The sequence below is a fragment of the Colobus angolensis genome, unplaced genomic scaffold, assembly GCF_000951035.1.
Source record: "Colobus angolensis palliatus isolate OR3802 unplaced genomic scaffold, Cang.pa_1.0 Scaffold7, whole genome shotgun sequence".
In the NCBI taxonomy this organism is placed as follows: Eukaryota; Metazoa; Chordata; class Mammalia; order Primates; family Cercopithecidae; genus Colobus; species Colobus angolensis.
Window position 1 is genome coordinate 19,426,228 of NW_012120709.1, and position 13,243 is coordinate 19,439,470.

General features: G+C 37.6%; 1 protein-coding gene across 5 annotated transcripts in view; it reads left to right on the forward strand.

Moving 5' to 3' along the window:
- The window catches only part of NCAM1 (neural cell adhesion molecule 1), a 314,204-nt gene that overhangs the window by 2,326 nt on the left and 298,635 nt on the right, over positions 1-13,243 (forward strand). The window lies entirely within an intron of this gene.

Consider the following 13,243-nt stretch of genomic DNA (forward strand, 5'->3'; position numbering starts at 1 on the left):
TGGCAGGGCCCGGAGGGGTGGAGACCAAGCCTAGTCTGCCTGGCGCTGGGTCTCCGCTGCCACCTGGGCGGGGGCCACCCCGGCTGTGCCCCTTTCTGCGGTCCCATGGGTGCTGCGACGCGACCTGTCCGCACGGGGCGGGGGAAGGGGGTGTTTTTGAGACCTCCTCGCCCTCAGGTGGGAGCGTGACAATGGAACCTGGATCTTTGGTGGGCCTTTTGGGGGATCGCCTGGCGGTCCTTTCCATCATCGTGATGGGTACAGTCATCAGTATTTGGATCCTGTGGAAGTTGCAGGCCCAGGAATTCCCACTGGGATGTTCGTGGAGGCCCAGGCAGGGGAGGCATTCTGACCAGTGTTCCCTGGAATGAAAGCGACCTCTTTCCTGGCCCGGTACCTTGAGAATGGGAAGAAGGCAGAACGTGAAACACATACAAGGTTGCTTAACAAAAGAAAGAAGTCGAATGGTTTTCCAAAGAGAAATAATTTCCCATTAAAATGTCTTTTGTACTATATATTTTTTTTAAAAAAATCAAAGAATTCAAGTCAAAGGGTCAGAATAAAAATGAAAATATAACACACAAGTATATATACATATGTATATATATCTGAGGATTTTTTTTTTTGGACTCAAATGTAACATGTCCAGGGCAGTGGTAACTGAGTTTGTGTGCTCCGCTCTGTGCATATGAAAATTTACATATAAGGCAAGCTAACCTTAATATATCAAGTGAGTCCGATGGGCTGCCCCACTCCTCTTTTGATGTCCTCTGCTCTGGAAATACAATGAAAGGTTGTGCAATTGCATAGTAAATTTGAGTTTAGTATAAATTTTGGATGTTTTGAAGAATTGTTTGCTTGAACGATCTGGGATGGTTAAATCATATGTTTACTTGATAATTTTAGTCTTGTGTCAGTTAAACTTGCAAGAGTCAAGGAATGGATAGGACTGGGTTTCTAACAAGATAACACCGGTTAAGAACAAAGAGCTACTTTACAAAAGCTAACATTGAAATCAGGTAGTATACATAATATCTCTCACTAAGCAAATTAAGGTGCGCTTCCACAAAGTTTACTATGAGCACAGTTATAGTGAGCCATATATTTTGTTGATTTTCGTTTTAAGATTGAGAATGTGTGTTTTTAAACAGAATTTCACTGAGTGTAATAAAAGCTGTATAAGAATGTGGAAAACCTTTCACAACTCTAACCAAACCCTAGAAACATTATTTTCTTTCAATAAATACTAGCATATTTAAAAATATTAATAACTGATAATTTATTTAAAATCCAACAGAGTTATTAAAAACAGGGAATATAATCCAGACATTGTAGACATGTGGGCTGTGATTTATATAAGTTTTTGAGTTACTATTCCCTCTATAAATGTCTTAAAGATCTGCTAACCTAGCTAAGCTTTCATTACTCTCAAATTGTTTGCTTAAGCTAATTCTTTATGAACTCCTTCCTTCTTTCCCTAAATTATTGAACCTGATAACTTCCTTCCAAATACCTTTATCTAAGATTTTTTTTTTAAAAAAATTGGAATATCAGAAAATAGCAGGACATATTCTTGTTTAGTAAAGGAGGTTCCTCTAAGTCTTACTATGATAATTGATTAAACTAAGAATATGTTGATTTAACTGGTGACTGGTTTCTTGAGTTTGATAGTTCAAGAATTAAGATAGTAATTGCAAAGAAAAACAATCCCACATCAAAACTTAAAAAAAAAAAAATGGTGTGGGTGTGCTATTTGTAAGGGATGTGGGTGTTTACTGAAGGCAGCAATAAGAAGGAGAAATTAGTCTGTAGCACCCCCAAATTTCAAGTTTTGAACAGTGCTTCTGTTTGGAATCCATTTATCATTAATTGAATTCCTCAGATAGGTAATATGTAATTTAACGAAAGTAACCTATATCTGTATTTTCTGTCACAAGGAACAATGTCTTAATTGCCTTTCAAAATAAACAGCACCATTTTGTCACTCAAAAGCTAATCTTTAGACATGTGTTTGTTCACTACAGAACCCAGTTTCTCAAATTATAGAGAGCATTTTGTAAACTTTACACTGCTTAAAATATGAAGTCTGGAATTTATGATGCAACCACTTAATTTTTCAAGGCGATGAAACCTCTGTTAAGTATGAGTTTGATAAATTTCTCATATTTTTGTCTTTAGTATTAAAGAACTGTGGCTGCTGTCCAGACTGAAAGTGGCTTCAATACTACTGGCAGACTTCCAAAGACATTTTACAGACAGTCCTTTCTGACTTAGTGTAAAATAAATGATTGAGTACCTGTTGCTAAAGAATGGGTTGCACTTTCCCTTAGGATCTTGAGCTTGTGATGGAGAGCAGAACCAATTGGCAGGCCGGGGAGAGAAGGGATCGCACCTGCCCCCATCAGTCTGCGGGAAGAGTCATAGACTGGGAGGAGACAAAGACATTTTATAAAGGCTCTCCTGTACCAGTTCAGCATTGTGTTTTTGAGCACACACATGTTTTCTGGTGTCAAGATAAATATTTTAATGTAAATTCCATAAATGATCATTTTTCAGTTTAGCAGTTGTAACATAGAGACTAAGGAACGTCTGGAACTTTAAAAGAAATGGTGTCACATTACAGGGAGCATTTTACTAATCTTAAAACTGGGTTACAAACTACACAAAATTGAAAACATTAATCACGTGGCTGTGTAAAATGAGGTCATTTGAGCTTTTAATAAAAATCACTAAGGTGAAAATTCCTTTGGTTGAAAAGAAAGAATTCTAAGTAAAATTTGGAAGAAGAAAATTTTATACATTTCATAATATACTCAATGACTCTGAGCAATACTATAAGAGATGGCCTCTTAGGAAGGAGGAAATGTCCAAGGACCTCTCTGAATCCTAATGATTAGGTTTCTATGAGCTCCAGAGTTTTTACTATTTGAAAACATTGTAGTGAAACTCTTTTTACCAATACGGGTAGATATGCTTACTACTTACGGTAGGATAATAGAATACAGAAGTCAATCTGAAGGTCATAGTCCTGTTATGTCTAGCCTCTTTTGTTATTAACTCTTGGGGTCAAACCTTAAAACCATTTGCTGATGTAAAGGGATGTAAATTATTTGGCATTGGCAGTGGTGCCATTATGCCCTTTCATTTCATGTTGTTGAAATACTGTCTCTCAGCTGCAGATGCTCATTAGGAGCATTGCCTTTTGATGTTGGTCTGGGTGCCAAATGGCGTCCTTTCAGCCAATTTCAATACATTACATTTAAAACGTTCTCAGGCCGTGTCTACATCCAGCCACTGAGTTAACAGATTTTCAGTTGGGTAGACACACTTTTCCTTTCCTGCAGTATTAATTTAGCTTCTAAGCAATTGGAGACTCCAAGGGGACTGCACTAAAAGGATAAGCCATTTGGTATATCTTGTGTATGTGTGGTTTTGGAAAACAGATTGTAATAAACCCATTATGCATTCTTTTTTCTTCCAAATATATGTAACACTTTCTTGAATTCAAAGATTGCGTGGCTGATATGATTTAAAAGGCTTCTATGTTACCTATGTTCCACTTGGTACTCTGAGGACTTTTTGATTTGTAGCTGCAAACCCAGGTAACAGCTGATCTTCCGTTTTCTATCGGCGTCATTCCTGAGATAAAGTGTAAAATGCCTTTTGTTGTACATTAATCTCCTCCTTTGGTATCCGATTACCTCATCATTTAAGAATATTCGTAGTAATGTCACAGTATTTGAGATTGTGTTACATTAGGTATTCTCTTAAATAGTTGATCAAATATGTTTATTGAGTGCCAGCTTTTTATCATCTGCTCTGTGGGGAATTAAAAGGAGTGAGATGACATAATTTCTGCTGTCAGGGAACCTTGGGAGTAGTAGAGACTAGAGATTGAGACAGGTAGATAACCCTGGATTGAAACCCCAGACATATCCCTTACTAGCTGTCTGATCTTGGACAAATGATTTAACTCGTCCAAGTTTCAGTTTCCTCTTCTGTGAGATTGGAAAATTAGTAATGCCTACTTGTTAGAGTTATAAATATTTTAGAGATCTTAGGACTTCAGTGCATGTAAGCAGTGTTCATTAATGGGGAAGAAGGATATATATGGATCTGGAAAAAATAATTATTTAGACATAGTGCCCTCTTTTTAGAAGGATTTTTAAAAGGATTTTATGATAACATGACTCCTTCAGAGATTAGAACTAGGCTTAAAAAGTTGGTCACTAAATATGCCTGCAATACCATGTTGGTTGTGAATACTTCAGAGAAAAAAATGGCCAGATTGTAAGGTTGAAAACCGTCTGCACAAGGGTGGATCTAGGTTTTGTGGGGCCTGAAGGGTATACAATTTTGAGGGCCTTCTTTAAGGAAAATACAAAACTCTTGTTTTTGCAAAGTTTAGTTGAATACATGACCATGAGAACACATTGCCAAGTCCCGGTCCCCCAGAGCCTTGGAAGGAGTCCATGCAATTGAGGAACCCTGAAAACTTCTGGCCCTGCTTTAGCAACTATCCTTTGGTCCACTTGGACTTACTGCTTGGGAATATAAACTAATTGTTCCAGTTTATTAAACGTGGACCTCATAGAGTTTGTTTGTGTAGTGTTTTGAAGATTACAATCATATCTTAGAATCACAAAGTCGTCTTTAGAAAGAAGTATTTCACTTTTATTTGACAGAAAATCTTAAATGAGATCTGAGCTGATTTGATATTTGTCACTGCCGATATTCTTGTAAATTACTAACTAGAAGAAAATAAAGCAATTGCTATTATTATTCAAATGAGTGAGACATAAGTGCCCGATTGGCAGGGCAGGAAGTAGTTTTGCCAGCTAAAGGCATATGATATTGGAGAGGAGACTGAAGATTTTGTCGTAGCTATCTAAAAGGAGATAAACTGGATATATAATACCAATAATTATATCTTAATCATCATGTTATGGTTTACAAAACACTTTGATATGCGTTTAATCTTCACACTAATTATTTAGTAAATATTGACTGAGTACGTGCTCTGTACTGGCTGCTGGGAGTACAGTGGTGAACTAGACATACATCGTCCCTGTTTTCATGGAGTTTCCAGTCTAGTAGTACAGAGAAATATAGACATTAAAAAGTAACACACACATTATAATTACATATTCAGATTAAAATCCAAGAAAAACCCAGGATGAGAGATTATCAAGGGGGATTGGGTGGTTGGGGAGGTGAGGATGTAACATTTAAACAACTGTGAAATAGGAAGAACAGATGGTATTCTCATTTTAGGGCATGATTGATTGACTACTTAATTCAACAAATGTTGAATTACAACAAACATTCATGAATTCCTTAATTCAACAAATCTTTGTGAAGTCTGGAGAAGGTTAGACAGCTTCAGGAATTGTGTGGAGTTTCACGTTATAAAGTCCAGGAAAATATACATCTGCCTTTATAGAGCTTACCACCTGGAAGGAGAGGAGAGAGACATACTATACTTATAAATAGAGGCATGAAGTAAATGCTGTTGGACCACAAGAAAGGAAGCAATTAATTCTGCCTGGGACTCCCTCGAGCCGGGCTTGGGGAAGAGTTGCTTTCATTAGATGGAGCAAGAAGAAAGGGTGATCTGGGCAGAGCAGACAGCCTGAGCAGTGGTTGAGACATGAAGCCGGTTGTACATGGGGAACAGTGTGAGAGTAGTGGGGAGGAGTAGCCAGAGATAAGGAGAAAAAAAAATTCTGCAAGTCCAGATTGTAAGTCTTTAAATGGACACTGAGACTGAGAAAAGGTTAAGTGACTTACACAGGTGGAGCTGAGACTGCAACTTGCATTCGTTGTCTGAATTGTATCCTTTTCTAAGGCAAGGATAATTTGAATATATATAGCATCTGAATACGTGCCAAGCAAACAGGAGTTCCTGTGGCTTCTGGACTGAGTCTGACCAAAGTGTGGGAGGAGTGATGGGGAGGAAGGGCACTATTCAGAGCTGTGGTCTGAAGGAACTGTCCTGTCATTCTGCAAGTTGCTGTCGTTTGAGCCTGTTTCCCTATCTGTAAAATGGGGTTCATGACACTTCCGTTGTCGGTCTTGGTGAGCTGAAATAAAACCACATACATAAAGCAGATATGAAGTATGTACTCATTATGTGCTTTAAAAAAGTTCCCCGTGGTCAGAGATTTTATTTGAAATGTTTGTTTAAAAAGGTGTACAGTACTCTGAATATGATGTGCAAAGTTCTGTGCTAGAGGCTGAGAGGAAAAACAAAATAGATTTAAGGTTACTATACTAACCCTTTCAGGTGGTTGGAGAGGAAGCACTTTTACTTAGTTCAAGTTGTGAAGAAATCATGAAAGATACTATATCAATAAGTGCCCAAATGAAGCAGGCAGGTAATAACTGGGAAAATTGAGAGGCAAAAATCACGTCTATTGGTTTTAATGTCTGGGGGGAAAAAAGGTATAGAAAAGCTAGTCTTGACCTGGACCTCCACGGATATGAAGATAAATAGGGAGAGAGGGCCTGTTTTCCTATAGGATAAGATGGATCTGGCCAAAGAATTACTATTGAAGAGTAGTTAAAGGTTGGATCTTGGGGCAAGTCATATTTAAATCTTAAATGTTAGAGAAAGGAGAGGGGTCCTGCTGGAGATGATAGAGGAAGTAAAAATATATACATGTTTAAGAGTATAGTCAGCAATAGCAACTGAACGTGTGCTGCGCCAGGCTGTGTGTTTGGGACTAGCTGGGAATTAGCAGGGAGTTAAGTGGAACAAATTGATAGAGTTCACTGCAGCACTTAAAGGGAATTCTGGTTTTATATAGCATCTACTATGGTGGTTGGACAAAATGAAGGGCTAACGAAAGGGTTTTTATTGCTGCATGAAACATCAACTAGATGATACTAGGAGAAGGGAGGTCAGTGAAGTCCAATGAAAGTATCTAATTAGTAGGAGCACTTGTATGTGGGGAAAGGATACCATTGGGCTTAGATTCAAAAGATGTGGGTTCAAAAAGTTGCTCTGCTACTAACTAGCCAAGTGAATTTATATCAGTTATGTAACCTCTTTAAACTGTAACTTCCTCATTTGAATATAATAACAAAATAAGATAATATATGGGAAATGCATTGCAAATGAAATATTTCACAGCTGTACATTTTATACATTTTATTAGTAGACATGTTGCTGAAAAATTAAAGAAAAATCAAATTTTATGTACTGCTAGAGGTGCTTGTTTGATTAAAGAAACCCAACTACGATATGTTTTCTAAAGCAGGTAATTTTGGAAAGATACACTTGTAATGATTTTGAATAAGGATAAAAGGGGCATAGCTGAGATGTTAGAAATAACAAAGCAACCAAGGGTAGATGATAGATCCCAAATGGTAGATGACTGAGAGGGAGAAAGATCTTTGAAGTTACAAACTCAAGGAAATTAAATAATCATGGTACTGTAAATATGATGGAGAAATTAAGAGACAGGTTAGGTTTTAGAAAAAGTTTGGACCTCCTAATACCTTAACCTGTAGGTCAGTATTTTTCAAACTATAGATGATGAAATCTATTTAATGGGCTTCCATATACATTAAACAAGAAAGAAGGAAGGGAGGAAGGAAAAAGGGGAGGAAGGAGAGAGAGAACGAGTGAAGGAGAAGTGGAAAAAGAGAGTGTGTTTTATGTAAGGGTAAGTACTGCTTTGAGTACTTCAAATTTTCTCTCTCTCTTTCTCTCTCTCTGTGTGTGTGTGTAATATGTAACTTGGTTGTGATGGAAAATACATTCTTTTGGCTCAGGTCAAAAGGGTTTGGAAGCCACTGTCGTCGAAGGAAGAATGTAGGATCAAAGAGAGGGTAAAGCAGTCTGTAATGGACTGAGAGTACATCAGAAGGTATAGAATAGAAACTGAATAGGTTGTGAGGGAGGGAAGGAAGAAATGACATCAAAATTAAGTATTGAGCATCTAAGCAATCAGTTAACAACAGGGTGTGAAAAAACAAAACAAATCAAACTCTAAATGTTATACCTTTTTTTGAAATGGTATTTCACTGTTGCCCAGAATGGCCTCAAACTCCTGAGCTCCTGCCTCAGCCTCCTGAGTAGCTGGGACTGAAGGTACACACCATGGTGCCCTAAACCTTGACCTTACAGAGCTCACTGTCTGGGAATGAAAAGGTAACTGGGAACACCAGGTAGCATCTACAGCCAAAATATGAGACACTTAATGTTTCAGAGTCAGGATAAATATTGCCTGGGAACCAGGGGGTAGTTACAGCTGTACATTTTATTAGTAGACATGTAACTGAAAAATTACATAAAAATCAAATTTTATATACTGCCATAGGTGCTTGTTAGATTAAAGAAACCCAACTGTGATATATTTTCTAGAGCAGATAATTTTGGAAAGACACACTTGTAATGACCTTGGATAAGGATAAAAGGGGCATAGCTGAGATGTTAGAAATGACAAAGCAGGCCGGGCGCGGTGGCTCAAGCCTGTAATCCCAGCACTTTGGGAGGCCGAGACGGGCGGATCACGGGTCAGGAGATTGAGACCATCCTGGCGAACACGGTGAAACCCCGTCTCTACTAAAAAATACAAAAAACTAGCCGGGCGAGGTGGCGGGCGCCTGTAGTCCCAGCTACTCGGGAGGCTGAGGCAGGAGAATGGCGGGAACCTGGGAGGCGGAGCTTGCAGTGAGCTGAGATCCAGCCACTGCACTCCAGTCCGGGCGGCAGAGCGAGACTCCGCCTCAAAAAAAAAAAAAAAAAAAAATGTCAAAGCAACAAGCAAGGGTGGATGATAGATCCCAAATGGTAGATGACAGAGAGAGAGAAAGCTCTTTAAAGTTATAAACTTGAGGGAATGAAATAAACACGGAGAATTCACACGTTAGGTGAGAGTTGAAGGAGACTTTGAAGGATGAATTTAGCCCCGCTGAGAGGAAGGGTGGATGAGGTAAGTATGTGTGTTCCATGTTTGGGAGGTGACTGGAGGAAGCCCAGTTAAAGAGACCAAGAAGACTCGAAGATGGTAGGAATCTAATCTATATTTTTATATGTTCAGTGGAGAGAAAGACACCATGAGTTACGGTCAGTACTTTGCAGGGTTTTTGTCACACCCACAAGTATTTATGTGGCACTATTTATATAGCACGCAGAATGATATTTTGCCTATAATTCAGAAGGTGATAGTGAACAAATGAAAAGAACCAGAGCTTAGTGGCACGAAAGCCTAGGTTAGAAAAATACAATAAAGTGAAGTGAAAAAAAGTTGGAAACAAATAGTATATATAGGTATAATCCCAATCTTGTCAGAAAACACCTCTTTCACTCACTCTATAATCAAGACTGGAAGAAGGTAAATCACTATTTATGTTGTCTGAGTTTTTGATAATGAGCACATATTGCTTTGCAAAACGAATAGTGCGGTAAAAACAAGGGCAGCAGTACTAAGGGTGGTTAAAAGTATAAAGAAGGTGAGAATTAAGTAGAAACTTGGGATTTGTGTCAGAGGAGAGTGGTGATGTCAGAGGGATTTCAGTTGAATGGTGAAATTCAAGTTCTTTACTTAGAGTCAAATACTGAGGAAGAGCTGATGTCCCGGATGCTTGGCAAAGAAAGAAGGAAAGGAGGGCTGCTAGTTTGGGTGACGGCTTCATCATGAAGGTTCCTGGGCACATTGAACTATGCATCACCACGGAAAAGAGCCAGAGGGAGGGGAGAGGTGATGAGCAACCTTTGCAAAGGACAGCAGGATAATTTTATGCCAGAGGAAATGAATAAAGTTAGGGGTTTTCCCCAGTGACTTCATTTATCATATGAGTTGATTATTTTTAGATTCAGTTTTGTCTTCTTACCTCATTGCCCATGGTATTCAAACATTTATTTCTAGACCTTTACGAAATGTTTCTATAGCAAAATCTTTTGAAGCTTGTTCTGCATGTCACAAATTGGACGTGTTGTTTTTATCAGATCAGCACATCAGTGATTGATTACTTTTCTAATGTTCTTTTATTCATTTTCAGTTTGAGTGTCCGTTCTGTTCACATGAGAGGCTGCCAGTCACCAGTTAAGCTGCAATTGCTATATGAGAATTGGACTTACAGTACACCATAAAGGTGTACTTTAAGCAGCCTTAAAGGCCTGTTATCATGGGCATAAGAAGATGGAAATCCAATGAAAGCTCTTTGATTTGGGTACATAATTATAAATTATCTTTCTTTCTGAATTTAGTATCTCCTTTTGGTGTTGGAGGCAATGCATACTGCACAGGGTGCCCCAAGGACCTTTGGTATCAGACCTGCATTTCGAACCGTGACTCTCCTGCTTTTCGTGACCTTGAGCCAGTTATTTAATCTCCAGTGATCAGTTTATTTCTCTGTGAATCAGGGATCATACCCAATTAATAGGGTTATTGTGAGGACAAAATGAGGTAGTTTATACAACTGTCTGGCACATAGTGAGCTCAGTAATTTTTTTCCCATGTCCTTTCTTTTTGCCATAGTTCACCATGAAGGGATATACAATTTGTGTTGGATTTAAGTATTTGTATTGATTCTAATGAGAATCACATTTTCCATTTATTTTTCATTTTCTGAGAGTTCAGGATCACTGTGAATTGCAACTGAGTTGGAAATGCCATGCTTAATTTTGGAGCTATTTTACTTCCTGTGAAAGCAAAGCCTAGTAGATCTTGATTTTGACAAAAGTAATATTTAAACAATTAAAAGTGGTTTATCTAGATTCTCCTTTCCATTTGCATAGGGTTAATATCAAACCTGTCAATTTTAAATAATGGTTGCTGCTAAAGATCATATTGGTGACACTTCATTAATCTGGAAGTCACTTACCTGGCAACCTTGATTCTTTGAAACATGAAGAATGAAGAAGTGAGGGAAAGAAGCCTCTGAAGAGCTAGCATAGCATCTTTTTCTTTCTTGATACAGTATCTTTCATATCGCTGAGAAGTTCATAACATTTCTCTTGCTGCTTGTCTCTTTGTCTGAATTCCTCTTTATTGTGTTTGCTCTAGTATCTCCTTTTGTGTTTCATGTTGTTTCATTTAACTCCTCAAATTCTAATGATCCCTGGCTGCCTGTTAGTAAAGAATGAGACCCTGAAGAACTGTGGGGCTCAGTGTGGGGTGTCATGCTGAACGACTGTGCAGGAACTTGGTTCATTGGCTGGGGGACATCCATGTATATTCATGAGTACTTACGTTTTCTTTTGGACTGATTGACTTAGGAGAATCCAAAATTTTGCAGCAGGCAGGATATAAGTCCGAATACTGTTTTTCTCTAAGCTGAGTAGGAAGAAATGAATTGGGGGTATTTTTCCTTCTGTAGTGTAGATTTCATTTAATTCTCCTGTTTTCAGTAGAGTGTTTCTGTCCACAACAAAGTCTGGTGTACCCAAGGACAAAGTGCATCTGGTTCAGTCTCTCTATTAATAAAAATTGAGCCTTCTGCTGGGGTGAGGGGAGTGTAGGAGAAGAGATACATGGTGCCACCCTCCTGTAGCTTACAGTTTGTGTGTGTGTGTGTGTGTGTGTGTGTTTGAAGTGAGTAGTATGAGAGGCTCTATTGGCTTTAATTTTGGAGCAGACTCAGAACCCACTGATGACCTATCTCCTTCAGGGTTTCTAATTGCTAAAGTCCAAAGCAGACTTTTAAAATCTTTTTTGAAATCTTTTATCTTGCACGTTTTAGGATAGAATCATTGAGACTGAAAGAAGCTTGCAGTTCTTAAAGGAAAAGGGACATGCTCTAGGGGTGCATCAAAGGCAAAAACCCAAAAAGAGGAATGTTCAGACAGTTTCAAGAGATTGACAATTTAAAGAGTTTTAAGGAAACTTTTCTGGACTGAGGCATTCTCAAGAGATTCCAAGGTGGCCTGAGATTCCACATTTCTTAGCTAGAAAGACGTGGACTTGGCAGTGATTTTGCAAATCAGAACAGGAACAATTTCACGAGCACATTGGCAAATGGCCATGTCTCAGACTTGTTGGGTAGTTAAATGTTCACTAGAAACATTGACTTAATCCAGTATTTATGAAATAATTCCCGTGTTCTATGTAGTTGGTCTAGGAATTGGAGGTAAAAGATGAATACCATTCAGTAGCTTTGTGAAAAATTCTAGACCACATTCGGAAAGTTTTTTGTTTACACTTGTAATATTTATTCCTGTGGAATGACACAAAAGACAATCTTGAAATGTCAGAAAATGATAAATAAGAGTTATTTACTCTTTTCTCAGAGTTTTTTTCCTTTTGTGTATGTAACTGAAAGTTACTCATCACATGTTTAAAATTTAAAATTTTCATCAAAGAAAACCATCTGTCATAATGAAGTAAAAAAGGAACATTATGTGATTTTCTTTGAAGATAAGGGATTGAAAGTGAGTCAGTGAACTGCCCTAGATTACCATTTGAGGTCATTTTGAACTAAATTGGCTTTGGAATCAGAATTTAAATTACCAGTCAGACTCAATTAAGATAACTGGTCATGAAGGCAGTTCATTTGCCTGCCTTCCTTCTCATAAAAAGAATATTTTTATTATTTGTATTCCTTTATAGCCAAGTTAGACATAGGCATTATTTTTGAGAATATAAACATTTCACACAGTAATTGATTTAGGTATTTAAGGGTAGTTTTGTATCTAAATAGAAAACCAGAAAAATCATTAACTGTTTGGTGTTCTAGAGATAGTCACTGTAGATGCTTTTGAAGTCACTGGGAGGTAAATCAATATATTACTGAGTTATATTTTTGCTGCCCTGTGCAATATTAACAGAATAACTTTCACAAACAAACCCCAGTTAAAGTTATTTAGTCACAATAATAAACTTATAATTGGACATATTTGAAGAAAACATAAATTATAAATATGTGCAGTTATTTTAACAATTTATGTATGTATTTCTAAATACTAGACTTTTTGTTTGTGATAAGTGAGTATAAAATTATATATATAATTATATGCTCTTAACTTGCTCAACATAAGAGATTTAAAATGATGCGTTCTGCTGTGAGTTTAATCTTCACTTTCATCTTTTTATTTATTTATAGACTAGAACAAATAAATCAATACTTTTTTAATTATAAATTTTTAGTCATTGAAAATTATTAAATGTACAAAGGAGGAGAACTTTTAGAATTTAGAAGTACAAAGGAGGAAAACAATTTAAACCTACAGACGAATTTGGTGGGAGTGGTTGTGTGTCTACGGCTGTCTGGAGAATCCAGGTGCTTAAGTGCC